General features: G+C 40.6%; 1 protein-coding gene across 11 annotated transcripts in view; it reads right to left on the reverse strand.

Annotated features, from left to right (window-relative positions):
* The window catches only part of LOC124112986 (roundabout homolog 2-like), a 519,019-nt gene that overhangs the window by 237,101 nt on the left and 259,238 nt on the right, over positions 1 to 22,680 (reverse strand). For all 11 annotated transcript variants that reach the window (XM_048398286.1, XM_048398287.1, XM_048398288.1 and 8 more), the window contains one exon: positions 2,349 to 2,405. The gene's annotated coding sequence lies outside the window, so the exon portion shown is untranslated. The remainder of the gene's footprint in view (positions 1 to 2,348; positions 2,406 to 22,680) is intronic.

Genomic DNA, 22,680 nt, shown 5'->3' on the forward strand with positions numbered 1-22,680 from the left:
ATCACTTCTAATCATGTAACTAATCATATTTTGTGCAGAGTACATCAGAGCATTGAGAGCATCCAGATCTTTAGGTGCCTTTTTCCAAGCCACTCATTTTCAGAGCCTATTGCAGAACTGTATGAAAGTAACAGAAAGATTTATTTCTAGATTTTCATAAAACTGGTTGCTTTTACTTTCTCAATGGACAACTATCATATATGTGTGGTACAGTATGGAAACCTGAATTAGATGTAGGAGTTCTCTGCGCTATACAGGTTTCCACAAAACTGACAATATATACTTTCATTCATTCAAACATCGTGTTGACCAATCACATTAAAGATGGAAAATACTGAAACAGCTTTTCTTAATGCATGATGCCAATGGATAATTAACTCTCCCAACCTTTGCAAGGAGAGTTTTGAAATTTTTTTAATCAACATTTCTTTAACCAACAAACAAAAATACACACTGATAAAGCTCATGAGTCATGTGTAGTTCCAATCAAACCTTTTAACATCCACAACCATCAATGTTGAATGTTTCACACAAAAAAGAAGCTTCTCATACGAGGCGAGACAATCAAATACTATCTCCCTCCAGACTAAATCAGTACTGAAGATTTGGAAACATATTTCCCTGATGACTACTAATTACAACACCTTGGATGCAGACTAAACTTCAAAGGAGACCTGTCGTGTCTCAGTTCAGTGCACGATAGAACGTAAGTATTTTATTGCTTCAGGCTGCATGCTTAACTACCCGAGTGTGTCTATTTATTGCACCCTTAACACTTGATACGCAATCACTAGCGTAAAGAACAGTGTCTGTTTAACAGGCCAGAAAATTGTCCACTTAGGAATTTATGATGTGTATTTAGTTAAATTTTGATAAAATGACAAAACTAGGCACTAAATAATTATTAATTATAGCAAAAACCCTACATCAGCAACAGAAAATACATCATATCAGATTGACGGAGGGCTGTCAAATAGACATAGGAAGGGCAACCTGGTGTCCTTTCACAAAGTCATCAAAATTTATGTCAGTGAAGGGAATAATGACAGCTAAAGGGGAACGACCAGTCTGTGCAACAGAGCTTTTGTAATTGTCAGTTTTCCAGCTATGTTGCTGAGGGTGGGTTGGGGAGTAGAAGGTTTGGGAGTGGGGGGGTTGGAGAGGGGGGTTGGGGAGTGCGGGGTTGTGGAGTGAGGGGTTGGGGAGTGCAGGGTTGGGGAGTGGGGAGTGCGGGGTTGGGGAGTGGGGAGTTGGGGAGTGTGGAGTTGGGGAGTGGGGTGTCGAGGAGCGGGGTGTTGGAGAGTGTGGGGTTGGGGAGTGCGGGGTTGTGGAGTGAGGGGTTGGGGAATGCAGGTTTGGGGAGTGGGGAGTGCGGGGTTGGGGAGTGCGGGGTTGGGGAGTGCGGGGTTGTGGAGTGAGGGGTTGGGGAGTGCAGGTTTGGGGAGTGGGGAGTGCAGGGTTGGGGAGTGCGGGGTTGGGGAGTGCAGGTTTGGGGAGTGGGGAGTGCGGGGTTGGGGAGTGCGGGGTTGAGGAGCGGGGGGTTGGGGAGTGGGGGGTTGGGGAGTGGGGGGTTGAGTGGAGTGGTCTAAGGAAACAACTCTGATGAGTGAGTGAACACCTGCACCACCATGCCAACTGAGCATCTTTGTATCTTGAGACAAATGGACATTCTTCCTGTATCAAATCTATTCATCTCCGACACTGAAGTCACTAATCTTCAAGGCCAACACACAGGCTGGATGACCATCCAGACCCTGGTCAGAGCCTTCCTCCCAGAACATTTCAAACATCTGCCCATGATCTCCTGTTAGTTCCTGCCATAAAACCCCAATCTTGCCAGCCTGATCAGGAGCCCATGACTGGATAGCATCTTCCTACAACTCCTTCTAAAACTATTAGACCATGCCAACCTGCTGTAAACCATCACACAAACAAGCCAAACCAATGTGCTGCACACAGTGTACCAAGTCAGCCAGCCAGTCTTTAAGGTTTCAGGTTGGCTGCTATGTTTCTTCAAATCCAACTGACAATGTTCATGGTTGGTGCCTTGGCCAGTCAGTTTTATGTATATATAATGCAAGATTAGCCTCATAGCAGATTGAGGGCAAACATAGTCCCTCAGTAAAATACAATGACAACATAGTCCCTGATTGGCACACAAAGCTAACATAGTCCCTCTGTTAAATACAAAGCTGACATACTCCCTCTGTTAAATACAAAGCTAACATAGTCCCTCTGTTAAATACAAGGCTAACATAGTCCCTCTGTAAAATACAAAGCTGACATAGTCCCTCTGTAAAATACAAAGCTGACATACTCCCTCTGTAAAATACAAAATATATTCTTACCTTCAAGCCCCACGTTTGGTATATCCCGTGTCAGTAATCCGTCTATCTCATCTCTCCCTGTAAAACAACAAAAATCAGCATCATATTTGTTGAGAAGAAGCAGAACGAGTTTGCTCCATCAACATCAGCAAGTTGTATGTTGGGATGGTCACTATCAGCCAATTAGAAAGCTTGTTGCATTCTGAACACATATTTCACGCCCATTGGACAGAATTTACAGCATAATGTTCTTCGATTCAAAGTTTCTACAACTTTGGTTTGTCGGGAATTAATGAAAAAAATCCACAAAATATCGTCATTAAATATCATTGTCAAGTTCAATGAAAGGTATATTTTCGTTTATTTAAGACACTATCATTGAGGTTACAATCATGTGATTACGATTCATTCTTCAACCCATATGCTCTTTGTTTCGACAGTCATTGAAATTCCTTGAAATATGATGGAATATTTCTGTCCTTTGGGTTTCATTGAATTTCACCTCAAAATCCTGTAAGGTTTCCTGCTTCACCGGCATATTCACCACAGGAAATTACCCACAATTCCACGCCAACAAAAAGAAATTCAAGCGTTTAAACAGATCTGCATGAAGTGATTAACATCAATGACATACACACGGCAAAATATTGTATTTCATAATTAAAATTTGAACAATGCAACATTGCCCATGAACCTAGTTAAGATTACTCAATTTTCAAATATGCAGTCATGTGTGAGCCTGCTTTGTAACCGGTGTGTATTGGCACTGAAAGGCCATTGAAAACCATTGGCACAATTTAGTCGAGCCTATCGTCAAAAGGATATGGCATGTTCAAATCGAAAATGTAAATTTGCCCGAAAAATATATTCAGTAACTAGTTTCTCCTATGAACAGTTGTACAGCAGACGGTACGCAAGTGTCCTTATTGAGTATTCTGGTGTCCTAATTACTTCTTTGTCACGGCAAGGATTCTAAGGGAAGGATGATGAATCCCTGGTAGGATTGCTGGATGTTCAATAGAGATGGTCAGCTCCCTCAGAAACCCGAGCTTAGGTCAATGTTTCTTCAGAGTGACCATAGTAGTTTTATTGAGGTCAGTTTGTTGATAATGACTGCCACACAACTAATGTTCTACTACAGCTGACAGAGGGGTATCTGGCTCCCAAATGTGAGAAATCTTTAATACCATGATATGCCTCAGTGCTAAAAGCATTTAAGTCCATCTCAAATTTCATTTAAAAGCTGAAAGCTCTATCGAAATAGAATACTTGAAATGATAGGGTTTTAATGAAATTGATAGATACACAAGTGGGAATTTGTTCTCCCTCAAGTACTATTAGTTCTGTGACATTTAGAAAATGTATCAAATATCTTCAGCTGATGCTGAATTATCATCACAGTAATAAATGATGCAGAACATATCATTACACGCAATATCTCATAAACAATACTGCGGCAGCCATATGCAATTTTGAAAATGGCATGTAAACTTCAACATACACTGATGAATATGACAACAAAAAATGAAATAAAATATAATGAAACGATTTACATGGTCTACATATTGAGGGACCCCCTAAATCTATGGCTTTTGCAATTTTAGCAGCCATAAATTCTAGAGTCCCAAGAAAGGCAATTAAACCATGGATCTTCTGTTCAAAATGACCAAAGAATTTAATTCCTGAAGCAAGCTGATAAGGCAAGGGTGTCATCCAAGGGTACATACTCCCCCCCCTCCAACCACTGTTAGAAGACATGTCCCTACTTCATTGTAGGGTGCTGAGGCTTATGTTGCTCAAATTTGATATAAGCACCACATGCCCAGCACAAGCACCACATGCCCAGCACAAGCACTGCATGCCTAGCACAAGCATCACATGCCCAGCACAAGCATCACATACCCAGCACAAGCACTGCATGCCCAGCACAAGCACCACATGCCCAGCAAAGGCACCACATGCCCAGCACAAGCACCACATGCCCAGCACAAGCACTGCATGCCTAGCACAAGCACCACATGCCCAGCACAAGCACCACATGTAGCACAAGCACCACATGCCCAGCACAAGCACCACATGCCCAGCACAAGCACCACATGTAGCACAAGCACCACATGCCCAGCACAAGCAGCGCATGCCCAGCACAAGCACCACATGCCCAGCACAAGCACTACATGTAGCACAAGCACCACATGCCCAGCACAAGCATCACATACCCAGCACAAGCACCACATGCCCAGCACAAGCACCACATGCCCAGCACAAGCACCACATGCCCAGCACAAGCACCCCATGCCCAGCACAAGCACCACATGCCCAGCACAAGCACCACATGTAGCACAAGCACCACGTGCCCAGCAAAAGCACCACATGCCCAGCACAAGCACCACATGCCCAGCACAAGCACCACATGTAGCACAAGCACCACATGTAGCACAAGCACCACATGCCCAGCACAAGCACCACATGCCCAGCACAAGCACTACATGTAGCACAAGCACCACATGCCCAGCACAAGCATCACATACCCAGCACAAGCACCACATGCCCAGCACAAGCACCACATGCCCAGCACAAGCACCACATGCCCAGCACAAGCACCCCATGCCCAGCACAAGCACCACATGACCAGCACAAGCACCCCATGCCCAGCACAAGCACCCCATGCCCAGCACAAGCACCACATGCCCAGCACAAGCACCCCATGCCCAGCAAAAGCACCACATGCCCAGCACAAGCACCACATGTAGCACAAGCACCACATGCCCAGCACAAGCACCACATGTAGCACAAGCACCACATGCCCAGCACAAGCACCACATGCCCAGCACAAGCACCACATGCCCAGCACAAGCACCCCATGCCCAGCACAGGCACCACATGCCCAGCACAAGCACCACATGCCCAGCACAAGCACCACATGCCCAGCTCAAGCACCACATGCCCAGCACAAGCACCATATGCACAAACATACAACAACTTGTGACGCTATCATCAAATTCTCAAACCCACTCCACAATCTGTCAACAAATTTGATTCAAATGTCCATCATTTACACTTAAAAATGAAATGAATGTCAATTTGTTCTCAAAAGGAGTGATCAAATCCTCCGCAAAATATTGAACTACATTCCTTAAAAATCCAGTGCAAAAATATTTGTTAAAGAAGTAAATAAAGTCTGACATTTTGACATAACCTTGTCACAAGCAGCCTGATAGCAAACAGTTTACAAGAATTATAGACCTAGGCACCCACCCCCAAATCAACAAACGTAAACCTCCAAATGTATTCCGTGGCATGCCACAAGTCGTAAAGCCACTGAAAACCGTACCGCCGATTCTTTGTCACAATAAAATCATGAATGCACGTCACAATTCAATGCCTTGAGAAATCCACAAGCCTTTCACAAAAAGGGAGGATAAAATGGTTCATTTAACCAACTCAATCGGATTTTTTTGTGGAAAATACAGTCTATCGCTTCTTTATCACTGACACACTGCTAAATACGTCGTCTTTATCGAAATGCACAATAGCTGTGAAATGCATTTGAATGGTGTGGAGTTGACAAAGACGGGGTATGTTACGTGTGCCCGTCTTGATAACCCACATGTTACACAATGTGAATAAGTCCGAATCGAGTTTATGTCATGTTTCCAGTATTTTCGATTTCTGTTAATCGTTTCTGGAGCTGGTTTAGAAATCAGTAATGCTACAGATTACACGTTAGCTGATCTTTTCGATAGTCAGGATTTTGTTAGTGGTGTCATTTGGTAGACCATATCTTGATTAAGACGACAAAGGAAGATGTTCAATTAAAGGGACATAATATCTAGGTAAATCTTTAATCAATAAGTACAAAATGTCCAGCTGACATTTTTTAACCATACTTCTGAATATGAAACAAGGACAAGCTAAAACACACCGTACCCCTTCTTGAGAGTGTGACTGACAATGGGCACCAAACATCAGTATAAAAGACAAAAAAGTTTTACATATTGTCTTTTGGAATTGGAACCTTGGTCTTTTGTGGGATGAGCTAATGCTTTAACCACTAAGCTATCCCACTCCCTCAAGTATGAACACAATAACTGATGCTTTGCAAACAGGATTCAAACACTAAACCAGAAAAACAAATTTCATAATAGCTCTGTGGAATATCAATTAATATTTAACTTCATATGTTAGTCATCCTAAAATATTTATTTTAACATAATTACCAAAGTTGACAAGTTTAGACTCGTTGATAAGGATCTTAAGTATCATATTAGTATTATAGGTTCCTATTATGTGATGATACAAGAATCTGCTTAATAAACCATTTGTCATGTAAACGTAATACAATTGCGAGGATTCTGCATCAAGGGACATGACGGGCGATGTTTACCCTGAGCCCCCATTCAGCCATCATAAGCAATTAGTTCAACACAAGAGTTTAGTTGGTGGCAAATATTATGACTGGAGATTGGCCAACAGTAATTTGCCAATCACCCATTCTCAGCTCCCTGGGGAGAGTCCAGCTCCCACTGCTTCATGCGTTTACTCTTGATTGCACAGATATAATGGGTTAACTTCAAGACAGGGAGCAGGGTAAACTCCACACTTGGCCAAACAGTCTTCTTATCAAGCAGTTTTAGATTGTCTGAGGTGAGGTGAATGGGCTTTAACGTTGCATCACGTACAAGATTATTGCACTTTTATAGCGACGTGCATACAAGTGTGTGTGTGTGTGTGTGTGTGTGTGTGTGTGTGTGTGTGTGTGTGTGTGTGTGTGTGTGTGTGTGTGTGTGTGTGTCTGTCTGTGTGTGTGTGTGTCTGTGTGTGTGTGTGTGTCTGTGTGTGTGTCTCACCTGGCTTCTTGAATTTCACAGTACCTCCCTGAAAATAATTGTTTGGAGCCAAAGGTTCTTTAGGACAGAAACAAACTTCAGGGCCTGAAACTGTCAGAACACCATGTGCTTGTCAGAAATGTTTCACATACCTATCTCCTAACTACAAAAGTAAAACCACAGTTTCCAAATTGTACAAATTTTTCCAAAATGTCCATGTTACCTTTCTAAGCCAAGTGCCACACTGACCCTATCATGTTAAGATTGGTCATGGTTACTGAAGATGCTCCTTACAACAAACACAAAGAACTTGCCTGACTCCATTACAAGCTACCTCAGTGACCCCAGGGTGGGTGGGTGTGGCCCTCACTGACCTCAATGTACCCAATGACCCAGGATACATGCCTCCAAAAAGAATAAGTTCACCTGGACAGTCTCATAACTGTTCCATAGGAAATTCCTACAATTGACACACTGCCTATATCAAACCAGTCTAGTTTGGTCATTACCCAAAAACTCTTTCTGGACCATGTATTATCTAGGGGATTTAAAAATTCAGTTCCAGCTAATTGCTTCTCCACCAGACAGGCACCAGCTCATAAACGATGGATCTGACATTTGTTCCTTGGGTTTTGTCAAAGGCAGCTATTGAAATTCACACCCCTCCCACCATCCTCCCCCAACCCGTCCCCATCATATTCAGATATGTAACGTTACATCTGCCCATCACAAACTCACAAAATTACAATTGCCTGAATAGACCACAATTTGAGCCGGAATACTTATCAATGTACAATTTGCACTCTTCAGTTCACTGTATATACGTACAAGCATGTGACTCCACTGACTGATCTAGTTTTGATTATTTCGTAATGTTCTCATTTTAGGAAAGTCCTAATTTTACCATCCCACCAAAAGAATGTAAAATATTTTTTTTCAATCAACCCATTTGCCTGCTTGAATGTATATTATCCCGTCTTTGAAAACAAATTTGTTTGTCAAGGGCACTTTGCTTGGAATCCTAGGTACCTCCCTGGCCAATATAGCAGAATTACGAGACAATCAGGAGTTTTAAAGCCAATGCATGTACTTTGCGAGTTTATAAAATTTTCAGTTTTTCAGTCAATTAAAAATTTAAACCATTTTGGCACAATTCTTAAACAGACAATTTTCTATTGGCAGTGACAGCCAAATTCCACGTTCATGTACATTGTTTATTTTTTCCTTCACACATTCTTCCTCTGAAGCTGAGGATGGAGATGGGAAACACCAGATAATCTGGATGTCTTTGGGCTGTAACAACAACAACCATCCCACTATGTATCTCAATATGATAATTGAACACTGCAACCTTGCCATATTGACGAGGCATATTCCTTCACCAAAGCATCTGATAATGCCTAACCAAACAATGTCATCAACTTGAGCAAATAAAACTATGGTACCAACAGTCATTTTGTCAGAAAATAGTTTTACAATCCATTCTGCTATATAAACTACCCTCCATATAAACATAATACTCTTTGTACCAATACAAGACCATGTGATATGGTTCTAGTACAGAGGTACAAAGCATATAGCGATGTATTGATACTTTGGTAATTGTCTGAAATGACACAATATAGAGGTTCATTTTTGTTAAAATATCTTTTACAAAATAAGAGAAAGGAGCCCAAGGAGCCTTTTAATTTTCAGCCTAAAACTGAAGAAATCTAGACTTGACAAACTATTACAGACTTGCCTTGGATGTTTTTAAATTTTGTTCCAGGGTCTGTATGAGGAACTAACCTATTTCAGATTGAACTCTTCCTAGGGGCTGTTGCATCAACAATAACCCACTGGACACAACCATGAAAGTACAGAACACAAACCAGAACGCAAACCAGAACAGCTTGCCGAGCAGGGACTCCTGCATAGGGCTGCTGTTACCAGTGCAATAACCTCCCTCCCATTGTGTAGGCTGGGAGACACATATGTTCCCTGATGTAATATTGCACATGCTGCCATATTAAAGTGAAATGTTGCCAATGTAGGAAGACATGGACACAACTGCTGTATCCAGCAGCACAAGGACACAAGGACACAAGGTTGATATCAGTTGTTTCCACTGACCATACAGTGTTTGTCCACAAGCAGTGAGTGAGTGGGTGAGGATGGTTTAACGTTGCATCACAGCAGGGGACACCAGATATGGGTTTCACACATTGTACCCATGTGTGGGGTCAAACCCTGGGTCCAATCACAGATCATGTGGCACATGGTCATGTGTACAGCACACAGGTCACAAATCAGGTGAAGATGAGCAACACTGGTCGCAGAAAATAGTAGGACGGGTGACAATGTTCGTCAGCTTGACCTCAGAGAGTTTCTAAGGCTTTGGTCCTGCCCAACACTGAAGCACATGTGGCACATGTGGTGTCTCCTTGGGCAAGTGACTTTGTTCAAAGTATGCCTCTGTTCACCCAGCAGTGAATGGGTACCCGGTAGGACGAGATGGTAATGTGACAGTCAGTCACAGGCTGCTTGGTTTGTATAGTCCCCAGAAAGATGAGAATGAAGATGCACACTAATCCATCAACTCATGCAGCACTTTGAGCATGGTTTAGAGTGAGCAATTGGCACACTATACATATGCACATTATTCTTATTAGCACACTTTTATGATCACTACAGGAACTCTCACACCTTATAAAAAACAACAACTGGGAATTCTGTGAAGACTTACCAACACTGAAAACAACCAGAAGTTGAGCTGAGCTCTTGGTGAATTATGATGGGACTATTCACAGATCATCACAGGAATGAAGACCCAACAAAATCACACTCATTGAAAAATGTTCGGGCGGCAAATATGGTTTGTTGTGACCAGAGCCCCATTTTAGTACATTCAGGTCAAGCATGTGGTTCTGAAAATCATTTCAGCAACCCCATGGAGAAAGTTGATATAGGATCATTCCTAATTAAGGTATCATTCCATTCACTCATTTCTTCAAGGACAAAAGAAAACATAATATTAATCATATTTACCAAATTCATATTTTTATAGAAATGCAGCCATCACTTTCAAATAAAATAAATAGTGTAGTCAAGTCTCTATCACTGAAAGAGTTCTAAGTGCTTGTATGTAGCAAGAATGTTTTACGGTAAATTCAAAACATCCTTGTTTCTTTTCATCTGGAAGTAAATCAATTCTATCTTTTACTACCTGTGCAATTCGCCAATATTATTGGAAAATCCTTAGCTATATATGGTGCCATTTCAAGCTCTCCTGTTGCCATGGCAATATAGATCATATATCTTGCATCAGTTCAAACAACTTAGTGTACATAAAAAACACGCAGCATGGGAAGGTACACACACTCCATCAATATTACATCAAGATGAATGTTTTCTATATATTCTGTCATTGTGACTGGTCTACAATCAATCCCTACAAGCCCTTCAAACATCAACTATTTGAGAATATGATTATGATTATCTTAACCTGTTTGGATCGGATCTTACTTCATGTTTATTTAATCTTTGCCGGATGTAATTCATACTTTACTGGCAGCCATTGTGCTAATGCATGCTAAATTCTGAAAGTCGCATCTCGTGAATTATTTATAATGGTTGGGGTTATGTGACAGTGTTGTGAGTCCAAACTGGTTATGTTTATACAGACAAATTGGGACAGTAAAACAATGTCCCATGGGGAGTTTGGTCCAGAACAGACCCCAGTACCCTTGGTTATCATAGGAGTGGCTAACATGAAGATTAGTTCATGCAATGTGTGATTTGGCTGTTTGTCACTATAGTCCATTGTTACTGAAGCCCCAAAACCCATCCCAAAAACCCATCAACCCCCTCAATATCTGGGAAGATTTGGAACAGTTGAGAAATCTGGGAACTCTGTGATGCAAACAAACTAGCTACTTCTGAACCACCTAAACTCAATCCAAATCCAAACAGAAAAATTCACAAATTCTGATTCACTATATTGAATCAATAACCTGAAACACAACACCAAAAACGTCCAAGAACACATCACCAGAACATTCAAGAACACATCACCAGGACATTCAAGAACACATCACCAGGACATCCAAGAACACATCACCAGGACACCCAAGAACACATCACCAGAACATTCAAGGACACATCACCAGAACATTCAAGGACACATCACCAGGACATTCAAGAACACATCACCAGGACATCCAAGAACACATCACCAGGACACCCAAGAAGAGTGATACATCTCCTACCACGCCCCACCCCATCACACTAACACCTTCAGCAGGTTCTCATCCATTAATCACAGCTGTGATGAGTCTCCTCTGTACAGCTGGGAACCTGGACTATCTGTGAAGGAGGTGACAGGTTCTCACAACAAGCCTCATCTAGTCTCCCATAACCCTCGAGACCTGGTCACAGCCATTCCACCCCATGTAAATGTAATACTGCTTCAATCATTTAAAAACCATCCCAGGTTTTAGTACGTCCCGACACTGTCAGATCAAGGCAGGACACTTTCATCTCATCTTGCAACCAGCTCGGGAAAATCTGCTGATAAAGACATCTGTAAATTTTATCCCTCTACAACTCTGTTGACAAGATGTTTACTGATGTAAAGTGGAAGCTTTTTCACCCAAAAAAGGAAAAACGGATGTCATTCTCTGTCATATTTGGAAGATCACACGTTGGACGTGTACTTATAAACACATTTCCTCAATTTTGATGGAATTGACACTAAATTTGGCCATATTTTTTTTCACTTTCAAACAAAATTAAAATGACATTAGAGCCCCCCTCTGGTCAACCACACAAACATAAGATGTTGGGGAAAGATGACATTAGGTGGAAGTCTACACTCCCTAATTGTGTAAAACAAACATAACCAGATGTCTTTCAAACTCATTGCAAGCTAGCCAATTCATTGCTCACAGATTCAATTTAAAGAAACATTTTGGTGAAAAAAGTAAACATCCCCACTGAGATTTAGCTGTGGTCCCAACACTTGCAAGAAGTGGAATCACTTTCCTTCTCACCAGGAGCATAAAACAGGCCTGGGTTTACAGCGTGGAGAGAAGTTTTAACACCAAACGTGCTTACCTTCTCTGCAGCCATGTCAATCTCCATTTATCAATTTCATGTTTTTATGAATTCTTTGAAATTTTATATCGTTTGACACCCAAAGGTCTAAAAGACTACATCTGTGCAATGTATTTGAGGCTAACCATGAACACACTTTGTACTGCATCTCACTGGCTCATACACACTTTGTGACATTTTGGTAATAACTCAATTTTTTCATTGATATAATGATGTATTGATATTTCCCATGACATATCTATCTGCTCCAAGATACATATATACTCACCACCTAAATAAACGTGAACCATAGAAACATAGAACTCTTCATATATCAACAATCATGTCTCTTAATCACGTTTCTTTTGTTGGTGAGTATATTGCATGACATTCTGGCATATCACCCAAAATGGTCATCAAACAAAGTACCAATGTGTGTGTGTGTGGGGGGGGGGGGGGGGGGGAAATTGTACCCAGACCTTTATGGGATGACCCAACCATTATCCCACTAGGCTACCCCACCACCCCTCAAAATGGTTCAGCTAAAATGAGGACAGCTGTCACAGACAAAAACAGAAACAATGATAATTCCTATGGATAGATCATCTCTTAGAATTCAAACATTTACATTCCTCCTGAAACTGTCCCTTTCCATGTCAGTACATACAGATGTTCCTGCGACATGCTGCCGGATGTGTCTCCCACAAACACATGATGACTCAAGCCTCTGCAAGAGAGTGAGCAAAATGGCGCTACAAGTCTACAGTCAGGATAGTTCATCATTGGACAAAGTCACGCATTTTCCTGTGTGGACTCCAAACCCATGGATGCCTTATAAAATATGTATAGGTGAGGAATAGATTATATTGGGAAGCACAGTCTTGCATGAGGTGCATAAAACAATCAATGCACGTGCGGCGTGCGGCGTGCGCATGCACGGAAGGCTGGTGCACATCGACTGGATGAGGCGAGGCATGCATCAGCAAGCAACCGGGCAGGTTACAGTCAGTGATGCTCACCAGACTCTGTAATTTAGATTACAGACGAAGACAAAAAGTATATACTGAAATGAACGCCCTGAATAAGATATGTATTGATATGTATCTTGATTAAGGATTGTGTTGGCATGGTCATGATGACATGGCCGTGATGGCTGCAGTGAGAATGGTCATGACGTTTGTATCATGAACATCAAGAGTGTGTGTTTGTGCGGCTGCTTGTACTAGTCCAGAATAATGCCGATTTTATAGTGCTAGCCTACTGAGATACCATGCCACAGTTTAACATGATTACCCCATTCAGACACAGTATACTGACTCCGAGCCAACTAGTCCTTGTTTTAAACCACTTTAATGCCTAGCGCCAGGCAGGGTAACAACATGTACAATTTTTTAAAGACTTTTGGTATGACGCGGCCAGGGATGGAACCATCGACCTGAAGCTCTTCCTGGTGGATGCTCTACCACTAGACCACGGAGGCAGTCACATATGTTAGGAAGATTTACCATAAAGAAGAAATGTCTAAATATCACATTAAACTATATATTGGCATATTTATCATACACAAAAGAAAAACTAAGAATAAAAATAAATACTGTAATTAGAAATGTTGACCTCAAAGGGTATTAATCATTAATACAGTACACACTGGTAACTGGGTCTAGCAGTTCACTGATGCAGCATTAAAAAGAGAGTATGCTCTACTACTATTTCCAGCACAGGCCCAGAAATTGTGATTAATTAATTTACATGCTTTGGCATGTGTTTGTGATGGGTGCCACTGGTGTGGCAGAATACACTCACCTTTATGCAAACATCTAGTGTCATCACTATTTGATAGTGGTTAATATACACAAGTATGTGGCATAGTCAGAATGGACTACAATGGACTATTAGTACAGATTCCTTATAATTATCAAAATGTTTTTTGTCGCATTTATTTACTTGTGTAAAATGAAGACAATGTACATTGGGTAATGCCCCACTTCTATAGATTGTAGCCTTGTACAAAACTTAAGTTTGCAGACAAAGAAACTGGTGTTTCAACAACTTGAATCATAGCATATATACGACTGCAATTTGTCTGAACCTAGCTCCCTTTAAACAACAAACCCTCCCCAGAAAATGAGTGAGTTAAGTTTAATGTCACCTTCAGCAATATAACAGACAGATCATTGAGTGTCACATCAAATCTTGTAAAGAAATTTATTGTGTCAAGAGGCTACCATAATGTAAACGTAATGTAAAAACACCTGGAAAGCATTTTTGTTATTGCTTGACTCTTAAACCTCCAATGAATTTTGTATAAGCCAATTGGAGGTTCTAAAAACTTCAAAAAGTGCTACTCTTGTTGATTGTCTACTGTTTCAAACCTGATGAACACATTTGTTGAAATCATGTACAGTGGATCAAATAAAGATTTGCAGAAATATTCCTTGATAACTGAAGAGTTACAGGGGATCATATCATCCCAGCCTAACAGCACACTCAACACTACTATCTACATGACTAATCTAAGAAATGTGCCAGTCAAAGTTGACAAGGGTAACTGATGATTAATAATAGTTTTCCTGTAAGTAGTATAATGGAATTATTAATGAAATGGCACTGCATTGATATGCCTGACGTCCCTCCGGCTCGCAAGAGACAGTTTTAATTATTGGGATCATGGCAGGTATTAATAGGTGAGTAGTCTTCAGGAGAATACTATCTATTAAATATTGACATCTTTGCATAATCCATCATGGATGTCTTGATGAAATTCAATACGAGAAGCTCTTGATGATTATCATCTTTTCAATGAAGAAAACTTGTGCTTTTGTTGCATACTAGGTTACCAATGACACACACACAGCATGTGATAAACAGTTGCACAGTCAGTAAATAATACATCATCTGCAGAACAATACATAACTATACGGGTGTTAAGTAGTATTGTGTTGGTCAGGGCTCATTAACATTCATTTTTCAACCAAATGACAATCTGAATAACTCACAAAACGTCAAACATTTCAAACAAAATTGAAAACACCCATAACTACTTCTGATTGGCCTTTCCAGATCCCATCATGCAATTTGCACAGTACCCATGATGTAATGCAAACACAAAATTAAGGACAACCTCAACTTTAGAGAGGCAAAGTAAATCCTGAGTATTTGCCAATAAGCATGCCTGCCGACCAACTCAGTCCACTTTATACTGGGACTCATGGGACCTTCCAGCAGGTCTCTGTTGAGTTAGATGTTAGCGGCTAACAACTAATCCTAACTAACATACATGAGTTTTATTTGTCTTACCTCAAACCTGCCCTTGGGCTAAAAGCAATGCCAGTACTTTCATTGTGATGGATGCAAGATTGGCCCATTGCTTGTCAGAGGGCTTTTAGCACCCTTCGGATCAATTCTTCTCTCGATGGGAGTTTTATCTAAGTTCATACATGGTTCTGCAATAAACGCAAACTGTTTTGTGGGAAAGTATTCTGACTTGGCTGATCGTAACAGATCCAACGCTTCCTTTTTCTTGCTTGTAGGAGACAATTTGCATGGTGACCCACTGTGGTTTAATTGCGTGAATTCATAGATTTTGAACTCAAACATTAAAGGAAAATTAGAAGTTCCATTAATTGTAAAAAAAAGTGAAGCATGATTAAAGTTGGATGGTTGCAGACACACGACAAACTACCTACTTAAAGCACAACTGTCAGCTGATGGTGCTGAATGTCAACTGTAGCTTTACGTTCTACTCTACTTGTCAATAACAGATGGCTCCCACCACAAAGACAAATCAGCTAATAAAAGCAACAAAACCCTTTCCATAATCATAAGAAATTTCTGCTAACAGAGTCCACTGTATGATTCCAACTTTGTGTTTATAAACCTCTGTTCAACTTGTGATGACACAAGGTGTTCTGAAGAACACACCAGTGGCACCATCACAAACACATGCAAAGGCAAGTCTTGTTTGAGTAAGGAAAGGTTTGTCATATCATGCAAGCCAGTTGTCACTTGTCTCAGAACCTGATTCTTCTCAATTGTGCAGTCCATGCTCCTTTCATGATGCATTGCCTCAACAATGCTAATCTGAGGTGTGATTCACAAATAATAATCAATTCAAGAATCACATATATGTATCTGCTAAATGAATATAATATTCAGGATATTGTTGAGGGGAACCTTTGTGTTATCTGAAAATACTGGCCTTCCAATTCTCCTTAACTCTTACATAACTCCATATAGGCAGGTTCTCCTCAAGAACCAACAAGGAAGTTCTCCTCAAGAACCAACAAGGTAGTTCTCCTCAAGAACCAACAAGGATGTTCTCCTCAAGAACCAACAAGGTAGTTCTCCTCAAGAACCAACAAGGTAGTTCTCCTCAAGAACCAACAAGGAAGTTCTCCTCAAGAACCAACAAGGAAGCTCTCCTCAAGAACCAACAAGGAAGTTCTCCTCAAGAACCAACAAGAGGACAGTCTCAGCAAGAACCAACAAGAGAGGATATGAGTGAGAAGGGTGACAATGGTCACACTCCTGCTATACATATACCTCTCAACTTAAGCTCAACTGAAATATACTGACAATAAAAAGCTCACTGATAACAACACACCTGAACAGGAAGTAGAGGGTTATCTCCCTTGACACTGCGGTTTGACACATTTGCACCATTTTGTCAGATGTTATCTCACTACTTCATTTTATCTATGCTGTTAGTGTCAGCTCACATAAATTTCAATATTTCTTCTGAAAGGGTGACTCCTAGGCCAGCATTTGCAACATCAAGCCTCTTTGTGCAACCAGACCTCTGATAGGCCGCCATCAAAGTGCTCTGACATGATCACACCAGTTCAACTGCAGCAGGATTTGTCATCAATTTGCACAAATTTTCCATCCAAAGTCTGATGCATTTACTGTGATAAGCCTCAAGCATATTACCCATGACACAAAATGACATCTAATCGACAGAGATGGTTAATATGAAAGTATTTATCAGGCGGTCACCGAGTCTATTGCCATTAGCTGTTTGTCATTGTCTGGAACGAGATTTGATATGCTATACATATTTATACCATGCCTCGAGCGGATGTACATTGCGCAAGCGTCAAGTTCATGTCAACAGGTATTATGAGATTGATGCATTATCAATCAAAAAGAACCCTATTGTAAGATTTAAATGAACGGTGTCAAATAGTCACAAATTTTCATAATATGTGACAGAAATCATTATTTATCAGTCATAATATTCAACTAGTGACTCTTAATGAGCTGTCAGTTTTCTTGCTTTTGTATATGTCACTACTTATTCAAAAATACCAATATAGTATACTATATCTCAAACATAGAACATTTACCTGGGGTTATCTATTTTGGAGTCCAGGATCTCTTAGTAATAAATTTTAGGGTCCAAGGCACAAACAAGGGGTCCAAGGGGGTCCAAGGCACAAACAAGGGGTCCAAAGCACAAACAAGGGGGTCCAAGGCACAAACAAGGGGGTCCAAGGCACAGACAAGGGGTCCAAGGCACAAACAAGGGGTCCAAGGCACAAACAAGGGGGTCCAAGGCACAAACAAGGGGGTCAAAGGCACAGACAAGGGGTCCAAGGCACAAACAAGGGGGTCCAAGGCACAGACAAGGGGTTCCAAGGCACAAACAAGGGGTCCAAGGCACAAACAAGGGGGTCCAAGGCACAGACAAGGGGGTCCAAGGCACAGACAAGGGGGTCCAAGCCTTGCAACCTGTTTCATGCTTTACCTGATTTACTCACATCATTGCACAAGCTCAGAAGCTATCATAGTAGAGATTTCAATGTTAGATAGAGGTCACTTGACCATTGACACTCTGAACTTCGAGATTAATTCTTACCAAAATAGAAATATCAGTTATATGCATTCAAACATTTTGATAGATTATATGATTCAAATGACAATTCTGTTTGCATCCCACAGGACAATGTAAAGTATTTATGTCTACATTTAATTTGTATGTGTACACGATGGAATATGCTGTCAAACGCTGCACAGAGAAATATATAATTACCAAGGATATTTTCAAAGATTCAGTATGAGAACAAATATTCTTACATCTAATGCTCATGGAGCAGATCACAGATTACAAACCCATTTATCAAGACAAATACAATATTATCAATAAAACATGTGTTGCTAGTGCAAACTACTTTCCTCCCAGATAGCCAGCCCAAAGAGTATCAGACTGATAAAGTGTGCTGTGCTTGGGCCTGCCTCATCAGCATGATCGGCAAATACCACTTTTCATAATTCAAGTATAAAAAAAATAATCTATCACATAAAACATAATCTTGAGATAATTTTGCTACTTTAAGTTTTTTCAATTTGATAAAATAACCACATTAATCACTCATGAGTTCTTTAATTAAGATAAGTCATGGGAGTGTTAATGTAAGTGTGGAACACGGATTCAACCAGTTGCCAATGATTCAGTGCCAGATAACCTTTCATAAACGTGCACACTAAGATAATTTGGTTTCAAATCTTGGTCTCTTCATGAAAACTAACTTTATTTAATTTGTCATTCCATCATTTTATTGGGAATATAAATCTAGTGAGAGGCATTTTTCAAAACATACAACACTCTTCATTCATGAAAATAAAATTAAGGTTCACCGTCTTTGACTGTATATGGTTGTAAATTGACATTGTACAGAAAACAAATCCCATTTCTCAATCCAGAGACTTATAACTCACAGACTCTGTGATAATCTATTATGCCTACATATACATTATTGACTCTGTGCACCATGTGTCAACAGAAAACAGAATTCACAACAAAGACCATTACTCATGTCTAGAAGTCGAAAATTATGCACTTGAGACGCATGAAATGTAAAATTTATACAAAAGAGCATTTTGGAAACAATCTAATCCACAAGGGGAAGATTTTTCCAACATTCAATTCCGGCATACTGTGAATATTCTTTCAAGTTCCTTATGTATATATGAAAAAGCATTAGTCATGCTACCATTGATGCAATGAATGGTCCCTAAGGGAGCACTCAGTTGCAACATGTTGACAGGTTACCCTTGTTTGTTGTGAGACAAGAATGCCTCATTAACTATACACAGCTAGGGGAAGCATTTTCAGACATTTATTAATAATTTCTAGATGTGTTTAAACTTCACAACAAGAATAACCTGGGGACAAGAGGCTTTCGTGTAAGTCTGGACATAAGTTCAAGGGGGGGACAAGATATAATATATGTTTTACAGGAGGCCATTTATTATTTTCTTATAACAAAATGAAAGTGAAAAGTATTAAAAACTTATTGACACATAGAGTAGGAGGATCAATCATGAGACAAAGGTTGGGACGGCCTAGTTTGTTAAAATGTTGGCTTGGCATTTCTCCCATCCTCACTCACACTTATCCCCCTCCCACGCACGCACGCAAGCGCGAGCGCAGGCACACACGCACGTTAGTTATTATTTTCAGACATTCAGTTTTCTGTATCTCCTTCAAATCTGTTGTTTCTTGTTCACCTACAGAGCAGCATGAAGCTGTTGAGCTCTCAGTGGAAGTTCACATCTTTGACAAGCGCTGCTCCCCTGAGGAGTTCCCAGGGTAGAAATGTGGGACAGTTGATGTCACTTAATTATTCCAGTGTTGGAGCCAGACTTGTCTGTTGCTCCAATCAAACTGCTGATAATGTGTCAATTTCATGTCTATTTCATAAATAATGAAACATACATGTCACATGGCACAAAAGTCCACTACAGATAAACATCTGGCCCTCTCTGATTGTCACAATATAGTTTTAATCATTGTCCTCACCTACTCACAGTAATAATCCCATTTTACACATTCGTATTTTCACACAATGAAGAAAGTTAATAATTGAAAATTTCCGATCTGCTTGACTGATCGTGAAGTCAGTGTTGAGCATTATTAATCTGCTGGAGCTTATCTTCTGATCTGCCATTCTGTACATCTGTATGTTAGTGAAGGGGGATAACAGCTGCTCATGTTGTACAGTTCAACAGACATAATACAACATCTGGGATACAGCACACCAACCAGAATTGTAGTCTTACTTGACCAATCACCAAGTTAGTGGGCAGGGTTTCATGCCCGTGCCTTTGCAAGTGTTTGTGATAGGTGCCAACGGTGGGGAAGGATATGCTCACCTTTTTGTGAACACTGGTAAATCGGTGCATCGTCATCAATAAGCAAGTACAAAAGGTTTTTTAATTCCTTATAACTTTCTTGGTTGTCTTTCAGATACAAAACCAGACCGATAACAAAACAGACTTGTATTTTCTTGCTGTCTACGATCATACAGTACATAAACTTGTTTGATGAGTGAGTCTATGGACTAATGACAGGGTTTTCCAGACAAAATGTTGTATATGCAGTATCGAGATACATATGGTATCGTGATTTCTGTATGAAGATATGTATCATATCATGTGACATCTGTATTGTGAGATCCCTTACACATGACCCCAACCACTGTCCCTGACGCTCACACAGGATGACTGCATGATGACTTATAACTTCAAAGTTTCCATTGAGTATAGGTGTTCTGAAAGGCACCTCAGTTAACTATCTTGTTGCATCCATAAACTTCACCAGGTTCTGTTCTTCATGTCCCCAGATATTCTAACATCCCCGTGCATCCTCCATACACGGACATCTCAACTTGTTCTACACGTCCCCAGATATTCTAACATCCCGGTGCACCCTCCGTACACGTACATCTCAACTTGTTCTACACGGCCCCAGATATTCTAACATCCCCGTGCATCCTCCGTACACGTACATCTCAACTTGTTCTACACGTCCCCAGATATTCTAACATCCCGGTGCATCCTCTGTACACGGACATCTCAACTTAATCTACAAGTCCCCAGATATTCTAACATCCCCGTGCATCCTCCGTACACGTACATCTCAACTTGTTCTACACGTCCCCAGATATTCTAACATCCCGATGCATCCTCCGTACACGTACATCTCAACTTGTTCTACACGGCCCCAGATATTCTAACATCCCGGTGCATCCTCCGTACACGTACATCTCAACTTGTTCTACACGGCCCCAGATATTCTAACATCCCGGTGCATCCTCCGTACACGTACATCTCAACTTGTTCTACACGGCCCCAGATATTCTAACATCCCGGTGCATCCTCCGTACACGTACATCTCAACTTGTTCTACATGCAATGCGCAAACCTCCACCAAGCCTAACCTCTTCTAGGCCTGTTTGCCTTCAACCCTATCACCAAAACAAGGGGGGTAATGCTACTCTGACCTCCTTTCCACACCCCAAGAGGGCATGGCTTAACAGTTTCCTGATAAAAAAAACCCTTGCCCAAATTCCACTCACACATTATAGCTTATAAAAACGTGTCACTTTTGACAAGGCCACTGCGATGCGATGCCGATAACACATAATTAATAAGATCTTCCTACACTGAGAACAGATGATAGAGCGGACAGAGATAGCAGATAAACTTGACCAAACAAAAACCCGTCCATGGAGAGCAAAAACATCCTCCGACTCTTTTGTTAACTGCCTCCTTGGAGAAACATAGATCTCTGATGCTGACAATTACTCCAAAGCCGAGCCAGTTTTGTATGTAGAGAAACTGTAGAAATGTCAGAGATTGTGCCTTGTATAGATAAACCAAATGTTTTCGTTATTGTTTTGGCAAGATCTACAGCATAATAGAGTCGAGACAGTCTCTCAATTTTAAACCAATGTTTTGCTATTTATTTACTTAAACATGTTGACAAAGTATGAAAGAAGTACAGAAATGTTTTGCTCAAAGTTTTTATTTAGACGTCAGCAATCAGACAAGAAAACATCTCCCTGCTCCTTCCTATTGCTGATGTGCCTTGCTGTCTTACATGTTAACTGCATGCTCTTCGAAAGTTCACTGAAAATTGCTTATTCCAGCAAATGTTTTCACAATCCAAAGTGGAACATTATTAATTGACAAATTTGACACTTTGGGAGCAAAAATCAATATCATTCATGTTTAAACATTTTGGTTCCATGTGAAATAGGTACTTTTTCCTCTAAACACAACTGCTTCCCTTGGAATTCATGAATGGCATGCAAGCACAAAAATGTCAAATGGTTTCATTTGGAATATATCCACATCTAAATTAGTTTCTTGCAGACCCACAGCATATTTTGAGATAAACACATTCTCTTGTTCTTATTTCTACTTCTAGATTTCCATTACATCCAGGATAGAATTTCCCTACAAAAAGACTGTTGACTTTCAGTGACAATGATACTGTGCAAATGTCTAGGCTTGTGTGGTCCCATCTGCCATGCCTGTCACCATCTCACTTACTGCATCCAAGACTTCAAAATCTTGAAAAATAAATGCTGTATCCTTCCATCTAAAACATTCAAATGCATTTTGTGTGTTACGTTGGAACAAAACACCAACAATTTCAACTTAATTGA

The sequence above is a fragment of the Haliotis rufescens genome, unplaced genomic scaffold (genome assembly GCF_023055435.1).
Source record: "Haliotis rufescens isolate VD_foot unplaced genomic scaffold, xgHalRufe1.0.p SCAF_18, whole genome shotgun sequence".
NCBI lineage: Eukaryota > Metazoa > Mollusca > Gastropoda > Lepetellida > Haliotidae > Haliotis > Haliotis rufescens.